This window comes from Cherax quadricarinatus, chromosome 76, assembly GCF_038502225.1.
Source record: "Cherax quadricarinatus isolate ZL_2023a chromosome 76, ASM3850222v1, whole genome shotgun sequence".
NCBI lineage: Eukaryota > Metazoa > Arthropoda > Malacostraca > Decapoda > Parastacidae > Cherax > Cherax quadricarinatus.
In genome coordinates, this window is record NC_091367.1 from 563700 (window position 1) to 575237 (window position 11538).

An 11538-nucleotide genomic window follows, 5' to 3' on the forward strand; every position below is an offset into this window, starting at 1 on the left:
AGGAAGTGCAAAATAAACCCAGTGAGGAGCAGGGGTGCGGTGGGGACAATAGGTCCCAGACTAGACAACATCTTACCATATCAGAAACATTGCTGGAAGAAGTGTAGAAGCCTGCAAGACGAAACTGGACAAGTATCTTCAGGTGCCAGATCAACCAGGCTGTGATGGATATGTGGGGCAGCGGGCCTCCAGCAGCAACAGCCTGGTTGATCAGGCAAGGACCTGACGAGCCTGGCTCCGAGAGTAGAACATAAAAACATAAGAAAGAAGGAACACTACAACAGGCCTACTGACCTATGCGGAGCAGGTCTATTCCCCCCCCCCCCGGATTAGCCCAATGACCCCCCTCCCGGATTAGCCCAATGACCCCCCTCCTGGATTAGCCCAATGACCCCCCCTCCCGGATTGTCCCAATGACCCACCAAGTCTGGTCACCTCCACTCAAGGAAGGAGTACAGCACCAGACCCAGCAGCACAAGCTAGTCAGGTCTAACTCACACCCACCCACACCCACTCGTTTTAGCCTGAATAACTGTACTCGGGAGTTTGTTCCACTCATCCACGCTATTTACATCCCCTTTATTTATTCCTGTTTTCCATTTATACACCTCGATCATTTTTTTTTATTTTATTATCACACTGGCCGATTCCCACCAAGGCAGGGTGGCCCGAAAAAGAAAAACTTTCACCATCATTCACTCCATCACTGTCTTGCCAGAAGGGTGCTTTACACTACAGTTTTTAAACTGCAACATTAACACCCCTCCTTCAGAGTGCAGACACTGTACTTCCCATCTCCAGGACTCAAGTCCGGCCTGCCGGTTTCCCTGAATCCCTTCATAAATGTTACTTTGCTCACACTCCAACAGCACGTCAAGTATTAAAAACCATTTGTCTCCATTCACTCCTATCAAACACGCTCACGCATGCCTGCTGGAAGTCCAAGCCCCTCGCACACAAAACCTCCTTTACCCCCTCCCTCCAACCTTTCCTAGGCCGACCCCTACCCCGCCTTCCTTCCACTACAGACTGATACACTCTTGAAGTTATTCTGTTTCGCTCCATTCTCTCTACATGTCCGAACCACCTCAACAACCCTTCCTCAGCCCTGTGGACAACAGTTTTGGTAATCCCGCACCTCCTCCTAACTTCCAAACTACGAATTCTCTGCATTATATTCACACCACACATTGCCCTCAGACATGACATCTCCACTGCCTCCAGCCTTCTCCTCGCTGCAACATTCATCACCCATGCTTCACACCCATATAAGAGCGTTGGTAAAACTATACTCTCATACATTCCCCTCTTTGCCTCCAAGGACAAAGTTCTTTGTCTGCACAGACTCCTAAGTGCACCACTCACTCTTTTTCCCTCATCAATTCTATGATTCACCTCATCTTTCATAGACCCATCTGCTGACACGTCCACTCCCAAATATCTGAATACGTTCACCTCCTCCATACTCTCTCCCTCCAATCTGATATTCAATCTTTCATCACCTAATCTTTTTGTTATCCTCATAACCTTACTCTTTCCTGTATTCACCTTTAATTTTCTTCTTTTGCACACCCTACCAAATTCATCCACCAATCTCTGCAACTTCTCTTCAGAATCTCCCAAGAGCACAGTGTCATCAGCAAAGAGCAGCTGTGACAACTCCCACTTTGTGTGTGATTCTTTATCTTTTAGCTCCACGCCTCTTGCAAAGACCCTCGCATTTACTTCTCTTACAACCCCATCTATAAATATATTAAACAACCACGGTGACATCACACATCCTTGTCTAAGGCCTACTTTTACTGGGAAAAAAATTCCCTCTTTCCTACATACTCTAACTTGAGCCTCACTATCCTCGTAAAAACTCTTCACTGCTTTCAGTAACCTACTTCCTACACCATACACTTGCAACTCTATTACCAAACCAGTGCTTTCCTATATTCTTCCTGAATCTGAATTTTTCCAACTTGAAACCATTGCTGCGAGTCCTGTCTTGGCTGGAAATTTTCAGCACGCTATTTACATCCCCTTTATTTATTCCTGTTTTCCATTTATACACCTCGATCATATCCTCCCTAATTCTACGCCTTTCGAGAGAGTGCAGATTCAGGGCCTCAGTCTGTCCTCATAGGGAAGATTTCTGATATTTGGGATCATCTTTGTCATCCTCATCTGTACGTTTTCCAGAGCATTTATATCCATTCTGTAATACGGTGACCAGAACTGAGCAGCATCGTCTAAATGAGGCCTAACCAAGGATATATAGAGTTGAAGAACAACCTGAGGACTTCTATTATTTATACTTCTACATATGAAGCCAAGAATTCTGTTAGCTTTATTGTGAACACTAATGCACTGTTGTCTTGGTTTTAGATTACTACTAACCAGAACTCCTAAATCCTTTTCGCAATCATTAGTATTAAGATCTACATTATATAGTTTATATGTGGCATGGTTATTTACCTGTCCAACATTTAGAACTTTGCATTTGTCAATATTAAACTGCATCTGCCACTTCTCCGACCATTGCATCAGTCTATTCAAATCATCCTGGAGTGTTCTAGTGTCCTCATTAGAATGAATTGGACGGCCTATTTTGGTGTCATCAGCAAATTTGCTTATGTCGCTATTTATTCCCTCATCTATGTCGTTTATGTAAATTGTGAACAACAACGGGCCCAACACTGGCCCCTGAGGAACACTGCTTGTGACGTGCCCCCATTCTGAGTTCTCTCCATTTATGCAAACTCTCTGCTGCCTATTTGTCAGCCATGCCTCTACCCAGGAAAAAATTTCTTCTCATATTCCGTGTGCCTTAAGTTTCCTCAATAGCCTCTGATGTGGAACTCTATCGAAAGCCTTACTGAAGTCCATATACACAATATCATATTCATTACCATGATCTACCTCCTCAAACACCTTAGTGAAAAAGGTTAGTAAATTCGTAAGACAGGAACGCCCCTTTGTAAAACCGTGTTGAGATTCATTAATCAATCTGTGCCTGTCAATATGGCTACGAATTGCTTCGGCAATTATTGATTCCCACTATGGAGGTAAGGCTTATTGGTCTATAGTTCGAAGCCAAGGACCTGTCACCTGCCTTGTAAATAGGTATTACATTTGCCATTTTCCACTTATCAGGCACTATGCCAGTTTGTAGTGATAGGTTAAAAAGATTAGCCAAAGGTATGCTAAGTTCCTCTTTACATTCCTTTAACACCCTTGCAAACAGTTCATCAGGGCCTGGGGATTTGTTAGGTTTTAGTTTCTCTATTTGTCTGAGGACCATGTCACTAGTTACCGCAATCGTGCATAGTTTATTATCATCCTGTTCTACATAAAATATTATTTCAGGAATATCGCTAGTATTTTCCTCGGTGAAAACTGAGAGGAAGTAGGTATTGAGAATTTCGCACACATCCTTATCACTCTCAGTGATCTGATCATAGTTACTCTTAAGTGGGCCAATCTTGTCCCTAATCTTACTTCTGTATACCTGAAAGAACCCTTTTGGGTTAGTCTTTGAATCCCTTGCGACCTTAGCCTCATAATCCTTTTTTGCTTTTCTTATTCCTTTCTTTATTTCTTTCTTTAATTGAATATATTGATTTCTTAACTTCCCCTCCCCTCTTTTGATACGCCTATATATGCCTCTCTTTTGAACTATGAGATGTTTTAATCTATTGTTCATCCATTTGGGATCATTTTTGTTAGATCTAATTTCCCTACTCGGAACAAAAGTTGTCTGGGCAGCTAGAACTATGCTCTGAAAAACGTAAACCATACCCCCGGCCGGGATTGAACCCGCGGTCATAGAGTCTCAAAACTCCAGCCCAGTCACTCTGAAAAACGTCATATTGGCAACCAAGATCACCTACCTGACCCATAGTCAGGTCATCCCAATTTAGCCCACCCAGGTAATTTTTCAGTCCCATGAAGTTGGCCAAGCGAAAATCTGGGACAGATTTGATTGCAGTTATCTGGGTAATTCCATGATATATTGAAACTAAGTGATTTGTGATCACTTTCCCCAAGCTCATCATTAACCTCAAGATTATAAATTAGTGAATCTTTGTTGACAAGAACCAAGTCAAGCAGATTGTTTCCTCTAGTTGGTTCTGTCACAACCTGTTCTAAAAAGCAATCCTGAACCGTATCAAGAAAGTCACTAGACTCAAGATTTCCTGTCATATTATTCCAATCAATTTGTCTAAAGTTAAAATCTCCCATTATCACAACATTTTAGATGCCTTTTGAATTTCGTCCCATAACAGCTTACTGCACTCCCTATCAAGGTTTGGGGGCCTATAAATCACACCCAAAATTAATTTGTCACGTCCCTCGAGAAACTGTAGCCAAACAGATTCTGTGTTCGATGTTTCTAATCTTATATCATGTCTAAGACAATTTAAATTTTCTCTGACATACATCGCCATTCCACCACCCTTCCTGTTGACCCTATCAGTGTGGAATACTAGTTTATAACCTTGTATGTTGCCTTCAGAAGGCATTTCTTTATCTTTCAGGTTGAACCAGGTCTCTGTTATACCAATAATATCTATATTACCTACACTTGCAAGTAATCTTAGCTCATCTATCTTATTTCTTAGACTCCCACTAGTAGTGAAACTCTCGAAACTGTTCAAAGGTATATCAAAGGTAATGGTAAGATACGTTTAAAGATATATTTTTTCATTTATGTTAATGTAAAAATCAATAATTTTATATCCAAAGAACCTTAGAAAACGTACCTAACTATTGTAACAAGCGCAATTTAATTTAGCCTAATCCAACCAAATATATTTTAGATAAGTTTGCAATAATTTAATAATAAGAAGAAAAAATGAAATATAACAAGAAAGGCACAATACCGCGACTGGAACGATACACAAATAACCCGCACATAAAAGAGAGAAGCTTACGACGACGTTTCGGTCCGACTTGGACCATTGACAAAGTCACACTAACCAGAAGTGGAGCAGGACGGCTATATATAGGCAGGAACGATTTTTGCGAAATTATTCCATACACAAATTTTCGCCTGCCTTATCCGGCAAGAAGAGCGTTACTATTTAAGCCAAAATAGCAAGTTTTACCTATTCGGCACGACATACATGATATATATATATATATATATATATATATATATATATATATATATATATATATATATATATATATATATATATATATATATATATGTCGTGCCGAATAGGCAGAACTTGCGATTTTGGCTTAAATAGCAACGCTCATCTTGCCATATAGGACAAGTGAAAATTTATGTATGCAATAATTTCGCCAAAATCATTCTGAACCTAACGAAAAAAATATATTTCATTGTGTTTGTTTAGTATTAAATTATTGTAAACAAATCTAAAATATATTTAGTTGGGTTAGGCTAAAATAAATTGTTCTTGTTATAATAAGGCTAGGTAAGTTTTCTAAGTTCCTTTTGGTGCAAAATTATAAATTTTTACATCAACATTAATGAAAAAAATATATCTTTAAGCGTATAAGAGAAAATTTTAGAAAGAACTTAATTTTAAATGAGTTCTTGCTAATTGACCAGTTTTACATATTCGGCACGACATATATATATATATATATATATATATATATATATATATATATATATATATATATATATATATATATATATATATATACTATATATATATATATACTATATATATATATATATATATATATATATATATATATATATATATATATATATTATATATACTATATATATATATATATATATATATATATATATATATATATATATATATATATATATATATATATATATATATATATATATATAATGAAATGGTTATGGTGTATTTTTAGCGTGTTAATTTAAAATTTGAAGTATTGCAAATTAGGTTTTAAAAGTAGAAATGGTTTTTGAGAGCTGGAGGGAGTGTGGGGCCAGAAGTAAAAAAGGTGGGAGGATGAGGGCGAAGCGGGTGGAAAACAGCGGTATTCTTAGAAACTCGTTAAAACACGAGTGGCCTCCGGGTGAAGCAGCGCTAGACTGAGAATAAGAGGATTCCTGGAGGTGGCTGAGACTCCTGCTGGAGGTGGCTGAGACTCCTGGAAGAGCCTTGCACGAGCAAGACTCAACAGGAGCCAGCCTCCAGCAAGACACTTTGGTGTTAACAAACTGCTCGTGCATCCCTGCCTGCCTGCCTGCCTGCCTGCCTGCCTGCCTGCCTGCCTGCCTGCCTGCCTGCCTGCCTGCCTGCCTGCCTGCCTGCCTGCCTGCCTATGTTCTCTGATTCAACGAGGTTCATTAGTCGTCTAGGACGTGGCTCGTGAGTGTGCTACGAGGTATTGCGTATAGGGAAACACCATATATAACATAAGATAGTGAAAGATTTAGAAATTATTTATGGAACAATCAGATGACTTAGACAAAAATGTTGGATCTGTTGTTTGGAATGCACCTAAGGTAAAAATACATCCAAGATCAGGAAAATAACAGAGTTCATTACTCGAGAACCCCTCATCCAATTCCATTTAAATTATGAATGCATTTGTGTGGTAAGGAGGAACTGAACAAGTGGCATGTGCTGTTGACCTATGATGCTGTATAGTCCTTGTGGCTTAGCGCTTCTTTTTTGATTATATTAATAATAATGTTGACCTATGGCCAAAGTTAATGAACTCATTCCCAGCATCCTGGAATGACTGGGATAACTTGCAAAACCCTCAGCGGCTTATCTTCAAGCGTTCAGAAAAGCTGCCTCCAAATTCGACGACGGAGGAGAGTGAAAATTAAGTGGGTTGGCGCAGATTTAACCATTTTGTGTGTGAAATTGTGCGAAATTTTGATTCCCATTAAATCATCACCATCACTATATGCATCTACCCCTTCTGAACGGCTTCACTATATATAACGGATGATGCAGTTTACGGCCAGGATAGTACCCATTCAGTTTACCTCGTGTCTGGGCAAGTTTGTCAAAGCGTTTTTTTTTACAGCTCTGAATGATTGAATTTTTAATTAAATTGGACTGTCTTAAACACTGTATTTTCCTAGAGGATTATAGAGAATTTTAAAATTAATACAAGTGGAAAAAAGAAAATTTAAAAATCCCAAATTGAAATCCTGGCTTAATCCCCCAGTCCCATATTGAAATTTGGTTCTTCGCATGCCATTTTTTTATCTATATGTGCTACAGCAGCTACGGTCAACAATCCATATAAAACTGACAGAAAACTGAGTCACTAAATTACTGAAAATTTACGCTTAAAAGCACTCGGGCGTTTTTCGCGCCAAATGTCAGGTGGCGCGCGTTTTTTTTTTCTCCGCCTAAACTGTCAGCTGATACTTAGCGCGGGAAATACCTGTCCTGCCATTGACTCATCAGTCACTGCCTCCAGCCGCCACTGACCCAGTAGTCACTGCCGCCAACCACCACTGACCCAGCAGTCACTGCCGCCAACCACCACTGACCCAGCAGTCACTGCCGCCAACCACTACTGACCCAGCAGTCACTGCCGCCAACCACCACTGACCCAGCAGTCACTGCCTCCAGCCACCACTGACCCAGTAGTCACTGCCTCCAGCCACCACTGACCCAGTAGTCACTGCCGCCAACCACCACTGACCCAGCAGTCACTGCCGCCAACCACCACTGACCCAGCAGTCACTGCCGCCAACCACCACTGACCCAGTAGTCACTGCCGCCAACCACTACTGACCCAGCAGTCACTGCCGCCAACCACCACTGACCCAGCAGTCACTGCCGCCAACCACCACTGACCCAGCAGTCACTGCCGCCAACCACCACTGACCCAGCAGTCACTGCCGCCAACCACCACTGACCCAGCAGTCACTGCCGCCAACCACCACTGACCCAGCAGTCACTGCCGCCAGCCACCACTGACCCAGCAGTCACTGCCGCCAACCACCACTGACCCAGCAGTCACTGCCGCCAACCACCACTGACCAACAACACATTCTTGCGCTACCAGTGACAGACCTCCATATTCAAACCTTTTAACGCTCGTTTATCAGATTTAACCCACCTGGCTGCTGTAGGTGGCAGAGACGTATCACCAGCGGTTTTGTTAATTTCCATACTTGTGGTGAAATATGTTTACATAGGCTTATGGAATATAATCTACCCCGACCTAACTTAAATAAAACTTAAAAAATATAGGATTTAACAAAGTGACAACATTAACTAATTGACGTAGAGTAAGACGTCAAAAAGTTGACGTAGAAAAAAATGAATGTGCTTGTGGGGCGAGAGAGATGGAGGAGAATTATTGTATGGTTAAGTTTTAGCGGAATGCTATCTTATTTGGCAGGGAAAATGCCGTTGCTAATTTGTTCGACAGGGAAAATGTCGTTGCCATCTCGTTTGGCAGGGAAAAATGCTGCTTTCTCGTTTGGCAGGGGAAAATTTTTCTTTCTCGTTTGGCAGGGAAAATCACCAGAAGCGGATATTAATCGCCTGTTTTTTGTCTCGTTCACTGGTATTTTTTTTTTTACCTATAACTTAGAGCCCCAGAAGCTAAATCTCCAAAGACTTGAGATAATTTACTTTAGATTCCCGCCTCCATAAGATATTTTTAGAATGCCTTTCAGATAATTTACTTTAGAATGTCTCACGTTAGATAATTTACTTCAGAATGCCTCCTTCTTGATTGACTTTAATTATATTAGCAACTTGTGCTGCATTTCGTATTATTCCTTTGGCTTGGGTTGAGGTGAAGGGGTTGGGGTTAAGGAATACGGGGATATCTTTGTGGGATAACGCTATGACCGAACCATATCCTCTTTTGACCTAATGTTATTGTGTATTCCAAGATCAGTAACGTGTATCCTATTCCTGTCGACCTACCTACGTCTCTTATTATTCTTATTGTTTAACCATTATTCTCAGTTTGCTTCTAAAGCTCTTGATAGTCCCTTGTCTTCATCTCAGCTCATTGTCACTGTCTGAAGCTCTCCTAGATTCTCCTAGTCTTCATCTCAGCTCATTGTCACTGTCTGAAGCTCGCCTAGATTCTCCTAGTCTTCATCTCAGCTCATTGTCACTGTCTGAAGCTCTCCTAGATTCTCCTAGTCTTCATCTCAGCTCATTGTCACTGAAGCTCTCCTAGATTCTCCTAGTCTTCATCTCAGATCGTCACTGAAGCTCCCCTGGTATGCCCGTAATCTTCGTCGTATAAATTCAGCCTAACACCTGAATTACTGGGAAAGTTTGAAGTCCCTCGATCTGTACTCTTTGGAACGCAGGTGAAAAATATATTATCTACACTGGAAAGACTTAGAGACTCTGGTCCTGAAGCTACATAAACACTCCTTTATATATATAGAGTACTCTGAGGAAAAACGATATAAGTGTAAAGGGACCAAGACTCTTGTATACTCTCCCTCCATACACAAGGGAAATTACCAACAGACTCCTGACTGGCTACAGTGGGGAAAGTTGATAAGAAGGGAGGGGTCGTACCTCGATACTGGTGAAGGGATCTTGATCCGATAAATTGTAGCTACCCCCCTCCTCTTCATGTCAAACCTGATTACCTTCCACTCTCCAGGAGCTGTAAATCTCTTTTTTTCTTTAGTTTTACCATGAATAATAATAATAATACTTTCGTTTACAGATATAATCGCAAAATAAATAAATCAAATATATAATTCCCAGTCTAACGCATATCCATAATTCAGAAATAAAAGCTGTAAGTGAAAGAAAATTTTGACGAAAGGGCAAACTTCCCCACTATTTAGGCAGTGAGGCTGCTCAAAGCTCTCCACCACCATCAGGTGACAGCGTTGGGGAGGTACACTGGAGAGAGGTTTCCAGCACTGTATAAACCTCTTGTGTTACGAGTGTTCAGCCACATCTTCAAGGTTTCCGAAGTTGTTTCGAAGGTCAGAGTCATTTGGAAAGTCTCGGGAGTCTGTTCTAACTTTCATCTCTCCAAGGTTTCAGGGAAGACCCTCCAAGGTTTCAGGGAAGACCCTGCAAGGTTTTAGGGGAAGACCCTGCAAGGTTTCAGGGGAAGACCCTGCAAGGTTTCAGGGGAAGACCCTGCAAGGTTTCAGGGGAAGACCCTGCAAGGTTTCGGGGGAAGACCCTCCAAGGTTTCAGGGGAAGACCCTCCAAGGTTTCAGGGGAAGACCCTCCAAGGTTTCAGGGGAAGACCCTCCAAGGTTTCAGGGGAAGACCCTCCAAGGTTTCAGGGGAAGACCCTCCAAGGTTTCAGGGGAAGACCCTCCAAGGTTTCGGGGAGTGGGACCCCCAGGGATGTAAACTCTGGCAATTGAGTTTTAAATTATCATCGAGGTTCTTAGAACCTTAAAAACTATAATGGAATGGAACTCAAGTCTCATTATAACTTGAGAAGGATTGTGTGTGGGGGGGGGGATGAAAGTGAGGGAGGGAAAGAGAAGAGAGTGAGTGTCAGGGATGGGGGGGGGGAGTGCGGGGACGTATAAGAGAAAGGGCGTGTGTGAGAGAGGGTGGACATGTGTGAGAGAGGGTGGACATGTGTGAGAGAGGGTGGACATGTGAGAGAGAGGGTGGACATGTGTGAGAGAGGGTGGACATGTGTGTGAGAGAGGGTGGACATGTGTGTGAGAGAGGGTGGACATGTGTGTGAGAGAGGGTGGACATGTGTGTGAGAGAGGGTGGACATGTGTGTGAGAGAGGGTGGACGTGTGTGTGAGAGGGTGGACATGTGAGTGAGGGTGGGGTTGTGTGAGGGTGGGCGTGTGTGAGGGTGAACGTGTGAGTGAGGGCGTGTGAGAGAGAGAGGGCGTGTGAGAGAGGGTGGAGCCGGCTGGCTGGCCTCTAGGGCGTGGGGAATGGACTTGGGACCATAAGGGCGTATAAGCCGCCACACAAAATCGATGACATAGAACTGATGTGCTGGGACCAGCCCTCAGCTGCTGGGACCCAGAGCTGGTCAGAGATGTTACAACATTAATATACTGTTAATTCGGGTATTTTTTTCCAGATTAACAACAGACGTCAGCTGATATTGGTCATCCCATATAGGGTTTGCCCGTGAACGGTTCCGAGGGTGCTCCCAAATTCTCAGATGCTTCATCTATACCTTTGATATACCTTTGAAGAATTTCGATAGTATATCTGGATCTAGTCAAGCAGATGCTATGAATATTATGGATAGTGACCGTGAGTTAGCCTAGCCGCTGCTAAGGTAACTGTAGAAAGTGGCTGTGAGCTGAGATTACCCTTAGATGGTTTCTAGGATCGATGTCCCCTCATCCCGGACCCAGACCAAGCCTCCTGATGCATGGCCTTATCAATCATGCTGTTGGTGCTAGTAACAAGCAGTGCAGCGTCGTCAACCGCAGCCCGACTGATGGGAAACTGACCTTGAAGGGGTAGTTTGGTTGTAATATTAGGAAATTGACGTCGTTAACAATTGTTAATGACGGTGAATAATGGTTGCAGCTTATTTTGTTAAGTGTTGCATTGTTATAGACTTCTAGAGTTTTGTGACTCCGAGTTCTGTGAATGCTAGCGTATTTTGTTAATCCTA